Source organism: Nelumbo lutea, chromosome 8 (assembly GCF_056320005.1).
Source record: "Nelumbo lutea isolate HS-2025 chromosome 8, American lotus-T2T, whole genome shotgun sequence".
Classification (NCBI taxonomy): domain Eukaryota; kingdom Viridiplantae; phylum Streptophyta; class Magnoliopsida; order Proteales; family Nelumbonaceae; genus Nelumbo; species Nelumbo lutea.
The window spans coordinates 20416901-20430191 of record NC_142691.1 but is presented as its reverse complement, the minus strand read 5'-3'; positions in this window follow the sequence as shown (position 1 = coordinate 20430191).

Genomic DNA, 13291 nt, shown 5'->3' with positions numbered 1-13291 from the left:
AGTATAATTTATGTTCAAAGTGCTACTACATTCTATCAACATGTAGAACCATTTATTTGACAGTTCAACAATACAATAATTCAAACGACTATATAATATTTGCCACGTCAGCTGTCGGCATGCATGTTGAAGAACATAGGAAAAATAGACAAAAACAAAACATATTTGTTAATTAATGCCTATTTTGCATCACATAGCGATGCAATGCCTAGAAATTTGTGCTGAAATTGTTGAAGAAAACACCCTCTTAAGGATTCAGAGGACATTTGGAGCAATGTCTTTTTGACAAGACAGATCGAAAATGAACCATTGTAACATTTCCATGAGTTCTACAAGGGTGCAGAACACAAAAAAAAAATCACCATGGGTCTTCTTAGGGCAAAATTAAAACCGAGAATTATGGCTTTAGATATTTTGCTTGAGTCCTGTGACCCCATCAAGGAAGTCAATTCATTTAATTCAAGGTGGGGTCATAAGAAGTAGATGACTTGTCAGAAATGGTTTGTCAAAAGTTTTAGCATTGTGTAACAAAAGTGGTTTGTCATAGATAACAAGTAGATGACTTGTCAAATTCACTATACATTCAATTTCTTTTATGCACTTTAACGTTTGCCTTATTTTAGTGGTATTACATTGATTCTGGCAAATAATTGTAGAAATGGAAGTTGTTTGCACAAAGTGGTGATCAACCCCCAAACAGCAGTGTTTTATATTTCACTAAGGATGGCAATTTTTACCCCTACCCATCCTGATAAGGCAGGTTTTTTTCTTGAACGATGTGTTTTGGGGTATGTCAAGACCCAACTTTTGTTCATTCTTTTCACCCTATCTTTTTATGCCCTCTTTTTAGGTTCCAAACCTTGAAAACATAACTAAATCTACTAGGGACTTATAAGAACAAAAAATTCTTCTTTTTAGTGCAATCCACATATCAATCACCCGACTAATAAACCGAATCCTTGATTAATGAGGACATTGAGATCAATATTTTATACTATGTACGCTTTATTACTCCGGTCAAACATGATTCCTAGACTTAGGAGACTAAAACTTAATTGTACATCGAATTTCGTGACCAAACCCCAAAAATCCATCATTCATCACACTAACTTCTTTTCCAAGTGTCACCCAATGTTCAAATCTTGACTCCACAATCAAATCCAACACATTCATTGCCTTAAGGATGCTAAGATACAATCAACCCCCAAATCCTACCTCAAATCTATGCCGATCAACCTTAAAAATTCTAAGATTCCATTTCAATGGTCTTGAACAAATAGAGCTAGACAACTAAGATCAACCAATTCTTCCTCAAATCGGAACCATCCACTTGACTCTTCACATTAATTCGTGGCCATATGCCAAAAATTTAATGCAAAATTCTCTTACTTAGCCATCTGATCAACAAAGATTCCAATTTGATGTTTACGATTAAACCACACAAAAATTCATATCCCATGTCCAAAATCCTCAAAATAAACCACTCATAAGAATCATAGTTAATTCTTTCATTTCCTCCCAAAACAAGCAAGATTATGTTTAAGCCTCCTTATTAATTGATAAACCATAAGCTAAAATCTATGAGGTTTGAACCAAATCTTTCTATTCACACTTCTAATCAAATATCCATCAATTCCATCAAACTCGGGATGCTAAAAAAATGTTTACCTACCAAATTTCATCCTAAAATCCCCTTATTTGATCCTCCATCAAGCTAAGATTCTTTTTCAACAAATCTCGTTGATTAGAGAACACCGGTTGTAGATCTCTATCATCTGAGCTTCATCGGTCAATCAAACCATGCCACCTTGTTAGGAGATCCAAAAATACCTTGTACCACAAATCCCACAACCTAATTCATTCGTTTGACCACTAAACTATAAAAATATCATTTCAACATGCTAGATCAAATTGCCACTTCATTTGTCTCAACCTAGGACCTCAAGAGGAACTCGCATTTGTAGCAACTGCCATCTCTACACGGGTGGAACTCATATAAACGTTAAAAAAAACACTTTAGCGTGTTTTTGATTTCCACTACTCCAACACTCCCAAATCACCTCATTGTTTCTCGTTCTTTCCCCTGCCTTCTCTAAGCTACAAACCTCACCCCCAATTTCACTCTGTGTTTTCGTTCTTTCCCCCCTTCTCTGAGCTACAAAACCTTACCCCTATTCCCATTCTATATTCTCATCATTATAGATCGCATGCATGGACCCACCCCATTTGTCTTCTTTATCTCCTTTTTTAATACTATCCTATTGCAATGACACCTACCAGAGCAATTTCCTATCTCCACTTCACAAATTTTGGTTTGAATCCCTTCAAACAGCTACTATACAATGATGAATTTACTTCTTTGCATCTTTCTAATCGATACATCTGTGCCATACTCGGTGTTATCTAATGAAGGGATTTGCAAACCAGTTGCATTTATGAGACAGATTCTAAGGGTTGTATGAACAAAATTATGGTGATCTTGTTTTCATTGTCAGCATTGGTGTGATCGACAAAGTGGAGAATAAGGTGGGGTTTGTATCTCAGAGAAGGGAAAAGAAGGGGAAGAGAACACGAATGGAGTGGGGTTGATTCGGGACACAGGGGAAAAGTGTTTTGACATTTAGCACCCATTAACTTACCATTAAAAGTGAAAAAGATAAATACCAACGTGTTCGCTTTTGATTGGCAGTCGTCGTGAGTTGCGGAGATATCCTCACTTGAAGCCAAGAGATGACAAAATAGTATTTATGAATCAAATTTATGTTTTATGCCACTAATAGCCTCAAATACGAGATTGCAATGATAGGTACACCCCGAAACGTCATTGGACATACAAAACCCATAGAATCCATCCTAAATTGAGGAAAAATCTTGCACCAAATAGGAAAATTTGATTATAAACCTTTTTCTTTAAAAAATCTTTGCCTTTTTCATGATAATACTCCCTTAAATCCCAAGCTTTGTGATTAGTCAAATTTCAAACATGTTCCCCTTATTTTTTCTATAAATAGAGACCCAACTCAAACTCTAAGTGGGGATCTAGAAAGGGAAGACATAGAAGAGAGGCCTAAGCATTCCCAACCTCTATAAATCTCTCATTTGTGAAAAAACTCCAAGTATTTCATCCTTAGACTTCAAATCCATCCATTGTGTTTTAGTTCTGAGATTCCTACAAAATCTCCAATCCCTTGATAGTTTCATACCCATCTTTAGCTCATTCAAGCACTCTTTTCATCCAGTTTAACTACTAGAATCTTATCACAAGGCTACATACGAGAGATAAGCCTCTCACTCCATCTTTCAACCCAAATTTGTAATTGGAAGTTCTAGGATCTTGGATAACTTGTGATCTTAATTTCTCTTAGACTGAGAAAAAGTGGTAGAAAAGGCAAGGGTCTTAGGAAAATTTTCAAAAATTCTAACAATTATTTTTGTTGTTGTTGTTTTTTTTTTTTTTTTTTTTTGCCTAAATAACTCCTGAATTGGATTGCTACAATAGATTAGAAGAGGGGTGTCTAACACCTTACTTCTCCTAATCCTTTGGAACCTAAAATCCCTTGGTTAAGTGCCTTTCTTGGTGGAAAATGGAGTCATTATATAGAAAATCAATCAAATTTTCAAAGCTCAAACGAGAGTCCATTTCCTCTAAAAGAATGGGTGACGGCTCCTTTTGTTTGATCCTATCATGAGCTTCCCAATGCTCATAGGGAAAAAATGGGCTTTGGGATTCTGCAACCCATATAGATACGGGTAAGGTACGGTATTAGGTTCCCTGACCCACATATTGTTGGAAAGAATATAAAATTATGTATTAAGTATTGGAATTAATAATAATTTGAATTTTATGTCAAGGATAATTGAAAGTATGTGTTTTTTACATGTTTTAATCAAATAATTGGAAACTTTATTATTTGTTTGTGTTATTTTACATATTTAGTGTTTATATATAATAAGAAGTAATAGGAAATTAGATACATATAGGATTTTGCATTTTTATGTGCAAGGAGTGTTTCAAATGTCAAAATCCAACCCACTATGAATTTTGGGCAGGTAAAGGTTGGGAGGTTTAAAGAAGTGGATGAAGTCTAGAATTTACAAAATCCTCTCCGAACCCACCCCATTGTCATCCCTATATATCATTAGCCAATATAACAAATGACAATATAATAAAAGTTCAAAACGTTAACCTACATAATAAATGCTTATGTTGGTAAAACAAATGTTTTAACCAATAGGGTCATTTACTTAGACAATCCCTATAACTCCAACAATTTATTAACAATTGCCCTTTAGTTTACATTTACTAAAGTGGTGTTTGGCATCGCCATATAGGTGCCATATCAGAAAAAAACGGTGCTTCACAAAATAGTCTGAAGAAATGCCAACTTCAATATTTTCTTAAAAACAACCCATTAGTCTAGATCACACAGTCATGCCGTGCCGTATCAACCCATGAACCTAGAACCCCAGGCCCAACATGGCCCAGACCATCATGCCAAGCCTGGCACAGCCCGCATGCCATCATGCCGGGCCAAGCCGGCCCAAATTCGGGTGGAGGCCGACCCGATTTACACCTCTATATAAAAGGAGCAAAGTACTGAAATATAAAAATTTGAAGGACTTTGTCACAAAAGAAAAGTTTAGGGCCTTAAGTATTGCCACCCCTAAGTAAAGGGTGGCTATCTGTAATTTGCCCATTTAAAACATTAATTAAAGGAGGACACATGATGGTTGTCTTCGTGGAGAATCTGTAGGGTAGCGTAGAGGATCTTGTTGAAGTCACAACGGATTGGATATCTCATGTGCATGTGAAGAAAGATAAGTGACTTGGGTCAAGCCCATAGGCTCTATATGGCCCATAATTTGATCATCAAGATTTTCAGATGGGTCAACCCTTGGATTATTAATCATTGAGAATATTGAACCTATGGATGAGAGCCATGTGGCAAACTTGGCTGTCTTGCATAAAGGTGAAGCTGTGGATCAGTAAGCCCAAATAGGACATGACACAATAATTGACACAGAAATCCACCTATAAACAGTACCAGACAACATAATTAATTACTGGGGTATATATTGTATAAAAAATTGATAAATGAATTCAATATGAGTTGGGATTAAGACCCTTCTCTATTATATGAAATTAGAAAATCAAAACGACAAGTATTTTAATACCTTGGAGAAAAAGAACATGGAGGAGTTGGATAAAGTACAGACTTCAAGTCATCAACAATCACTATACTCTCGATCTCAAGCATCAGTCCTTTTTTTTATTTTATTTAACTTATCTATATTATTTATTTTTATTTATTTTCTTGCTTCTTTGAAAACAAAATCCTTCTCCCCAAACTCAACTACATGCCTTATCCACCAGAAACAAATTTACTCAGAAGATTTATTTAGTTATTTATAAGAATTTTTGCATTTACACCATTATTTTTCAACAATCTTGTATTTATCTTCCCATATTTTCAAATGACCTGAGACGGGAGCAGCTAGAGTAGGGGGAACTGGATTGCAAACTTATGGTAATAGGCTTCTTTTATAACAATTAATCAACCACAAACCAACAATCTACTTTGAGTTTAGGTATTATTAGGGCTGAAGAAAAAAAAAAATCAATGGTACAGAAATTTTATGAAAAGAAAAATAAAATTGCTTTCATAGCTTTATCCTTTAAGGGAGAAAGTATCATCAGTTATTTCATCTAAATCAAAATTACGACTACTTATTATTAAGGGTGCAAATCCAGCACACCAAATTTGATTGGAAGAATTTCCACATTGGGCCCTTAATTAATAAATGTTAAACTCAGGGGCCAGCCCAAGTTGCATACCTACTTGCTAAAGATAATAATAAAAAAAAAAACTGGTGTTTTTTTTAACAAAATATAAGATTTAAAAAAAAAAAACATTTTCTCCTTTTGTTTTTTTTTTATTATTATGAATTTAAAATCTTGCTTTTCTCTCCTAAATAAATAGATCAATCTAAACCCCAAAAAAAATTCTGATTGGACCACTTTGTGCTAAGGAACTAGGATAACTGTGGCTGAGCTTTCTCAGTGGGACTAAGTCCTGATGGAACTGAACCATTACTTTCAATCTCTCCAAAGGACATCACAGTATAAAGTATAAACTTCCATAGAAAACTTGGACCTGTAATAAATTTTGTAAATTACAATATCTTTTTTCCTTCTTCTCACATGTTAAAATAATGACTATTTTAACATTATATTATTTTAGACTTGTGTTAATTGAATGGCGTGGCATCCACGTAAGAAATACATGTGGGTGCACTCTTTCTTTTAATTAATACCAGAAAAATTCAATGGGCATGAGGGGAAAACACATAAAAGAAAATGGAAAAAAATTATATAGTACTAGACTACTATTATTGATAAAAAATAAATTAAACTAGTTTCTCGAAAAAAATAAATAAATTGAATTATTCGAACTACTTAAATATATAAAATGGTAGGAAAAAATTGTACTTAAAGCGCTCAGAACCTGCTCGATGCCAGGAAAGGACAATGCATTAAGTCATTTAGTTTCAGCCATTCCAACCATTAAGTATGTATTTGGTACTGTTTATGTTTATTGAATAAACGTTTGTACTTTATTTGTTGGTAAAATCGAGATATGCAATAATTTTAACCGTTTATAACAACTGAGCACCACCAGGCGCCACTTCGTGTAACAGTGAATAAATGTCTGGCCAAGTTTCAAAAAATAATTTCTACAAACGGCTGGCATGCACATAAACCAAAGTTTATTTTTTACAATATTTTTTATGTATGCAGAAGAACAGGAGAGAGAAAATGTTAGATGCCACTTATGTGGCACTATCAATAAACGTTTACTGAATAAACATAAACCATACCAAACATCACCCAAAAGCATGAACTTTTATGATCTTTATGAAGTACCTTAACACTAAATATCTTAATAGATTTTGATGAAATCACCTGATCTAGTTTCCTTTCCTTCCTTTCTGTCATTGCTTATTTCACTGTTTCAGTGTTTAATAAATAAGCACCGCACTGAGGTTGTTAGTATGGTTGTTTTCGTTTTGATAGAAGAAGAAGAAGAATATTTTCTTAACAAGTTCTCCATAATTCAAATATCTGTCTCAAACTCCTCCTGTTCAGACTTCAGACCTCGCTAGAGGGATGGCGTGGTCAACCTAAACCATCCAGACCACGCCAGGGTCAGAGAGACACCTCTTGGTGTTCTACAGCTAAATTAACCAACAGGCCGCCCCTTTAGGTTCAGAATCCAAATCAATGAAAGAACACGGGTGGGCCATGGTTTTTCTCTAGCTAGTGCTGCTTGCAGAGACATCTTACATTTGATCATTGAGCATGATTTTGAAAATTGAACCGGTTGATCCGGGAATCTATCAGGTAATTGGTTCTGTTTTACTTTAAAACAGTTTTTTGACCAAAAACCATTGATTTATTCGTCAGCGGCTCACTGACCTAGGTGGTTAAACCACCGACCCATTAATTCGGATAATGGTTTTTGGCCATTTCTTAAGTCAGAACGGACATTTGACATGGGAACCAGTCCCTAGAACAATTTCCTATCTGGTCCGATTTTTAAAACCTTGTTATTGAGAAAGGATTCAGTTCTGCTCAATAAGACATATTCTCCAGAGGGTTTCTTCTAGTTTTTGCTTTAGGCAGAAAGAATTTCATCAATCCAAACTCCAAACCATAAATCAAATAGAGAAACTTCAAAGCTAACAAATCCAGACCACACCCATGTTTGAATCTGCTTCGTTATGGTGAGAAGTCTATTAAAAATTTCAAACAAATCAGTCATGAAAATTTTGTAAAACAGTAAAATTCCTTGAGTAGTACTCAAAATGAAAATCTATGGCAGTAAAGTGATTATGCAATCAGAACAGTAGAAAGGCTGTACTGATGGATCATATGAGTGAAAATTGTGTTATTTAACCATCAAATGGTAGAAGAAAGTAAGAAAAATGTATAATCATCTGCATAATATAAAACTAAGAAGGACAGGATTAAACGTCTCAACTGTCATGTGCTACAAAGATGCTAGACATCAAGGTTTCCAAGATGTCTTGTTAGGAACCATCATTTGAAGATCACATGATCATGGACCAGACCCAATCATGCATTCCCAACAAATTATTCAGTAGAGCACTTACAGACCCATGAATTTCTGATTTTGAGACTCCACACCAAGGAATTTAGATTTGACATTGGAGCTGAAAACCTCATAAAGTCATGGATGCAGTATGTCCAAAATGCTTGACCCAAAGAGATTGTGCATTCCCGGATTTGGAGGTTAAACTCAGAAGTTCCTCCAGAAATTTGGAAACTATTGAGTTAGAAACAATTATACAACATCTTAATGGGCATATAGAAATCTTGTTCTCTTCCATTTTCTCCTCTTAGCCATCTAAAATCAACCCTTAACAGCTGTGTTTGGTTTGAAGGAAAAAATAGGTAAAAGAAGGGAAAAGTAGCCATCTAAAATCTACCCTTTTGAACACGGGATGTCGCATAGTCTCCCTTAACCCTAATCGGCTAGTCCAGAGTCTAACAAGTGAAAAATATTTTAAAACAAAATAAAATGATGAAATTGGACCCACCAACATTAAGTTAGGATTATACAAGAGTTCAACAACTCAAGTTGGGTTAGGATTAACCTCAACATAACCAACCTGACTAAACTTGTACCCCAATCACATGCCAATGTCTTGCTATGGTACTGAAAACTGAAAAAGGTACGTTACCAAATAAGCTCATAACTGATCAATGTTATACTTTCTATTTATGTAAATCTAAGGTTCTAAGCAACCCAACCTCATTGAGAGATGAAGCCTGAGCACCCTAACGTGTGTTATGCTCATTGGAAATTATGTACTTTGTCTCTTTTGGATCCAATGAGTGTAACACACGGTGGGGAGTTCATGAGCTGCTTAATGAGATGGGGTACGGTACGTTCATTAGATGGCCCACCATTTTAGGGTGAGGACTGAGAGGGGGAAAAGGTAGAACCCATTGTCCTGCATGATGAAAAGTTCTTATCTCCTCTAGATTTCCTCCAAGAAATCGACCAACAAATTAACAGGTAACATTCTTTTTTTTTATCCAATTGGGATAGATGTTGGATGGAGTACAATTTATGTTTAAGATCTACTACTTTCAAGTTTCAATCAATCAAGATGTAGAACAGAACATCTGAACATTTGACAGTAATCCAACATAACAATAATTCCAATCACCAAATTACATTTGGTGGATTGTATATGAAGTTATTTCTGCCTCTTTTGCATCACACAAACACAGTGATGTAATGACAATAATTTTGTGCTGAAGGGGTTAAAGGAAACACCCTCATAGTGTTTTGAGAAGTCAGAGGGCATTTGGAGCGATATCCCTTCTGACAAGACTGATTGAAAGTAAACCATTTCAACAATATTTCAATGAATTGTCATGTCCTTCAAGACTTTAACAAGCCCTGGTGTTAACTTTTCCAAACCATATATTAAAAGCTTTAGACCCTGAAGCATGACCATTTTTACAAAAAATATAAAAATAAAAAAACAAGGCTCTCAGATTTTGCTTTAAGGATTAAGCCCCATAACTTTGGCTATTTAAGGCCAGGGTATTTGATGGTCTAAAACATATGATTGATCATTTGAACAATTTGAAAAACTTGGATTTTGAAACTTGAAATATAAAATGTTTATGGTCGTTAGTTGATTAGTTACTATTTTGTTGAATGCTAAAATGCTAAAGTGTGTTAATTATAGACTTCTATTTTATGAATGCTTCTAAGTTCTACTAGTCTATCTTAGGGCCCATTTGGTCCAGAGCAGGAATTGAAATTAGAATCAGAATCAAAATTCATTGGAATTGGAATTGGAATGGTCTATTCCTTCCACCTATTTGGTCCAGATAGGAATCAGAATTAGATCAAATGGATTTTCATTCTCAAGGGAGAGGGAGAGAATGGCCATTCCCTCAAATGAATAAATGTCTTTTCACCAGGAATAGAAATTAAATAGGATTCCAATTCCACCCAACCAAACAGTTGGACCATTCCAATTTCAACTCCACACCCCTATTCAAGAGAACTAAATGGACCCTTAGTTTATCATATATTCTTTATTACTTACAAACTTGAATTGCTGTTCTATTTCTTTTTTTTTATTATTATTTTTATTTTGAGGCTTACACCTCACCTTTTTGAGCCGTTACACCTCAATTATGCCTCAGACTTGTAAAACCTTGTACCAAACAAGTTCTTATAGAAAACTTTGCAATAATCTGTCCACCAGGGTATAGGCAATATATATATATATACATCTTTAATAAGGGTGGGGCATAGCTGTATTATTTCATGCATGGTTTTCAAAACCGGACCGGACTGGATGGTCAGATAGGAAAAACCGGGAACCAATCAAGTGATTGGTTCCATTTTCCCCAAAACCGTTGATTTTGGTCAATGAACTACTAAACCGGGCGGTTAACCGTTTGAATGGTTTTGATTGTTTTCTTTTTTTTTTTTTGAATTTTTTTATATTTTTTTATTTTCTTGTTAGAACGGGCCGAGTATTCTATTCAAACGACCGGACTGTTTCACCCAGTAACCGGACCCCTGAACGGTTCGATCACCAGGTCGGTTTTAAAAACCATGATTTCATGCTATCGTAGATAACAAGCAAGCAACTTGCCAAATTCACTGGTCGTGATTGGCCATATGGCTTTGGCTTTGCCATACAGCCAATTTCTTTTTGCACTCTAACATGTAAGTAAGGCTGCGCTTGGAAACGATGCAAATAAGTGTGAATGCAAACATGAAGAGTGTAAAACGGTTCATATAAATTGCAAAGCTGGGTTAGTTTTACGTTCACAAATTTACCTTCTTGCCAACAGACTTTTAGCTGTAATGGAAGCAAACATGAATTTTAATAAAGTATATGCCTTTTTTTTATCAAAAGCCCACTTGAATGCAAATTTACTTCTTTTTTATTGATGTACTTTTGCATCTTATTATCAATGCAAATATGCATTAGTCTGTCATTTGTCAATGCATAAATTTAATATTACCAAACACAAGCAAAAGTGAACCAGAGTACAAATTTGCCCTGAACCGAGATTTACACCCTATTTGCATCTTTTCCAAACGCTGCCTAAGGCTCAGTTTGAAAGCAGTAAAAATACAAATATATACAGTGCAAATACAGGTTTAGAAATACAAAATACAAGGCTATGCACTGTACATATTTATATTTACACTCTTTCCAAACTGAGCCTAATGTTTGTAGTATTGCATTGGTTGAGGCAACAAAAAGTAGAAATTGCATTGGTGCAAACACTACCAATTTTGATTTCCAGGCAACCAAAACTAAAACAGCAAGGTGGTATTTGAGAGAATGCACCTCTAACCACAGAAAAAAGTTGCATTTTCTGCAGTTGGAGTTCAGTGCAACCTTTGATCTCCGCCTTCGAATGCCAAAAAATTCTCCAATCCATTGTGTGGCTTTATAGCAAAACATAGCTCCTTTCTTGCTTTTTTTTTTTTTTTATCAAATGACTTCTGTTTATATTTTCTTTGTGAAATTATAATCTAACTTATGTTGTTCTTCTATTCACTATAATTCTGCGATTTAAAATGTAGTATTTTCATTTTTATATTATATATAATATCATAAAGAAACTGATAGTTGTATTATTTTAATTATTTTTGTTTTTAATTATTCTCGTTTTCTATTAAAATTTATAATGTTCAATGGTTGCAACATCAAGAAGTACCAAACTCATTCTAAGAGGTAAAATTGTAAAATAGACATTTCTAAAATGTCGCAACATTCGAATTACCAAATAACCTCACTGCATTCAGAGATTTAGAACGAAAAAAAAAACAAGGTTTGAAGTCTGAGCTCAAATGTTCCAAACACCACCTAATTCACTCTAAGTGCTATGGAAACATTTCCACTAAAAATATCCGAGGCAAACCTTATATATACCATTTACATGATTTTGCTAATGAGACGAGACCTCTTCAGTAATTGCAGAAATATTGCAATATCATATCATAGTACGGTTTTTCATACCAAACCGAATACATTAGTGGTGGAGCAAAGTTAATTCCATTTCCAGGTGCTCTGCTTCCTACTGAGAAAAAAAATTAAAAAAAAAAAAAAAAGCATTCTTGGTGTGCCAAATTTATTTTTAAGTTTTCTGTAAAATTTTGGATTTCATCAAAATTTGGGCTAAGGAGCTCTTGTCTGATACTGGTCAATATTTAGTTTTCAGCCACTGGGCTCACCATAAACCCATTCTAGGCCTTCATTATTAGAGCCTGCTTTTGCTTTTGGGCTAGAACTTCTTATTCCCCAAGAACACCTAACCAGACTATGCCAAGGGTGGGATACTTCTGACAAAAAGCACCTCCATTCTTAAGCATTGATTTAGCATTCCAAAATCAACTTCGAAAATTTAGATTTTAAAAAAAAAATCGGAAAATGCTTGCCTTGGTTGGAGCCAATTCCATCGTATTACTGCAGAGTCAGGTATATTTCAAGGTATGCAAATGAATCACTTGAACCGATGTTTTAAAAATTATTCAGAACTGGAGTTGTTTTAGTCACTGGTTTTTGGGTTGATGGTTCAATCATTTGGTTTGAATGGATGGTTCATTCAGACAAAAAAATTTAAAATAAAAAATTAATTAAAATAAAAAATGGTCAAAACCATTAAACGGATTGAATGGGTCAACAATTCAACCACTCAAATCAATGATCATTTACCAATTCAATAATTTTTTGCCAATGACCAAATTTAGAATAAAACAAAACCAGTCAAGAAACTAAAATAAAACTATGTTGGTACAGATAATTAGTGGTAATGCAAGTAAGGAGAGGTCGGACAATAAAAAAATTGAGTGACCATGCAAAGCCGAATCGAACTTTTGGTGTTGCTAAGGCTTGGTTTGTAACTTGTTTGCAGTTCTATTTGCACTCATTCTTAAATGTGGGAGTACAATTGAGTTGAAAGCAACTGAATTGGCTTCTCAAGGGATCCAACAGAAACTTTCCAAGGTTGATTGTTAAGTGAATCTTTCGGATGGAGGACAACCTCTGTTTGACTTTCCTCCATGTGATGTGGCAAGTGACAACACATATCCCCTCACCCAATTTGTATTGATGGAACCAAAACATTTCAGGTAAAAACAGTAATGGTTCCAAACGCATCCTTATTCATTAGTAGTTTTAATGTAATTCTTAAATATGAGGAATGGGAGATAAA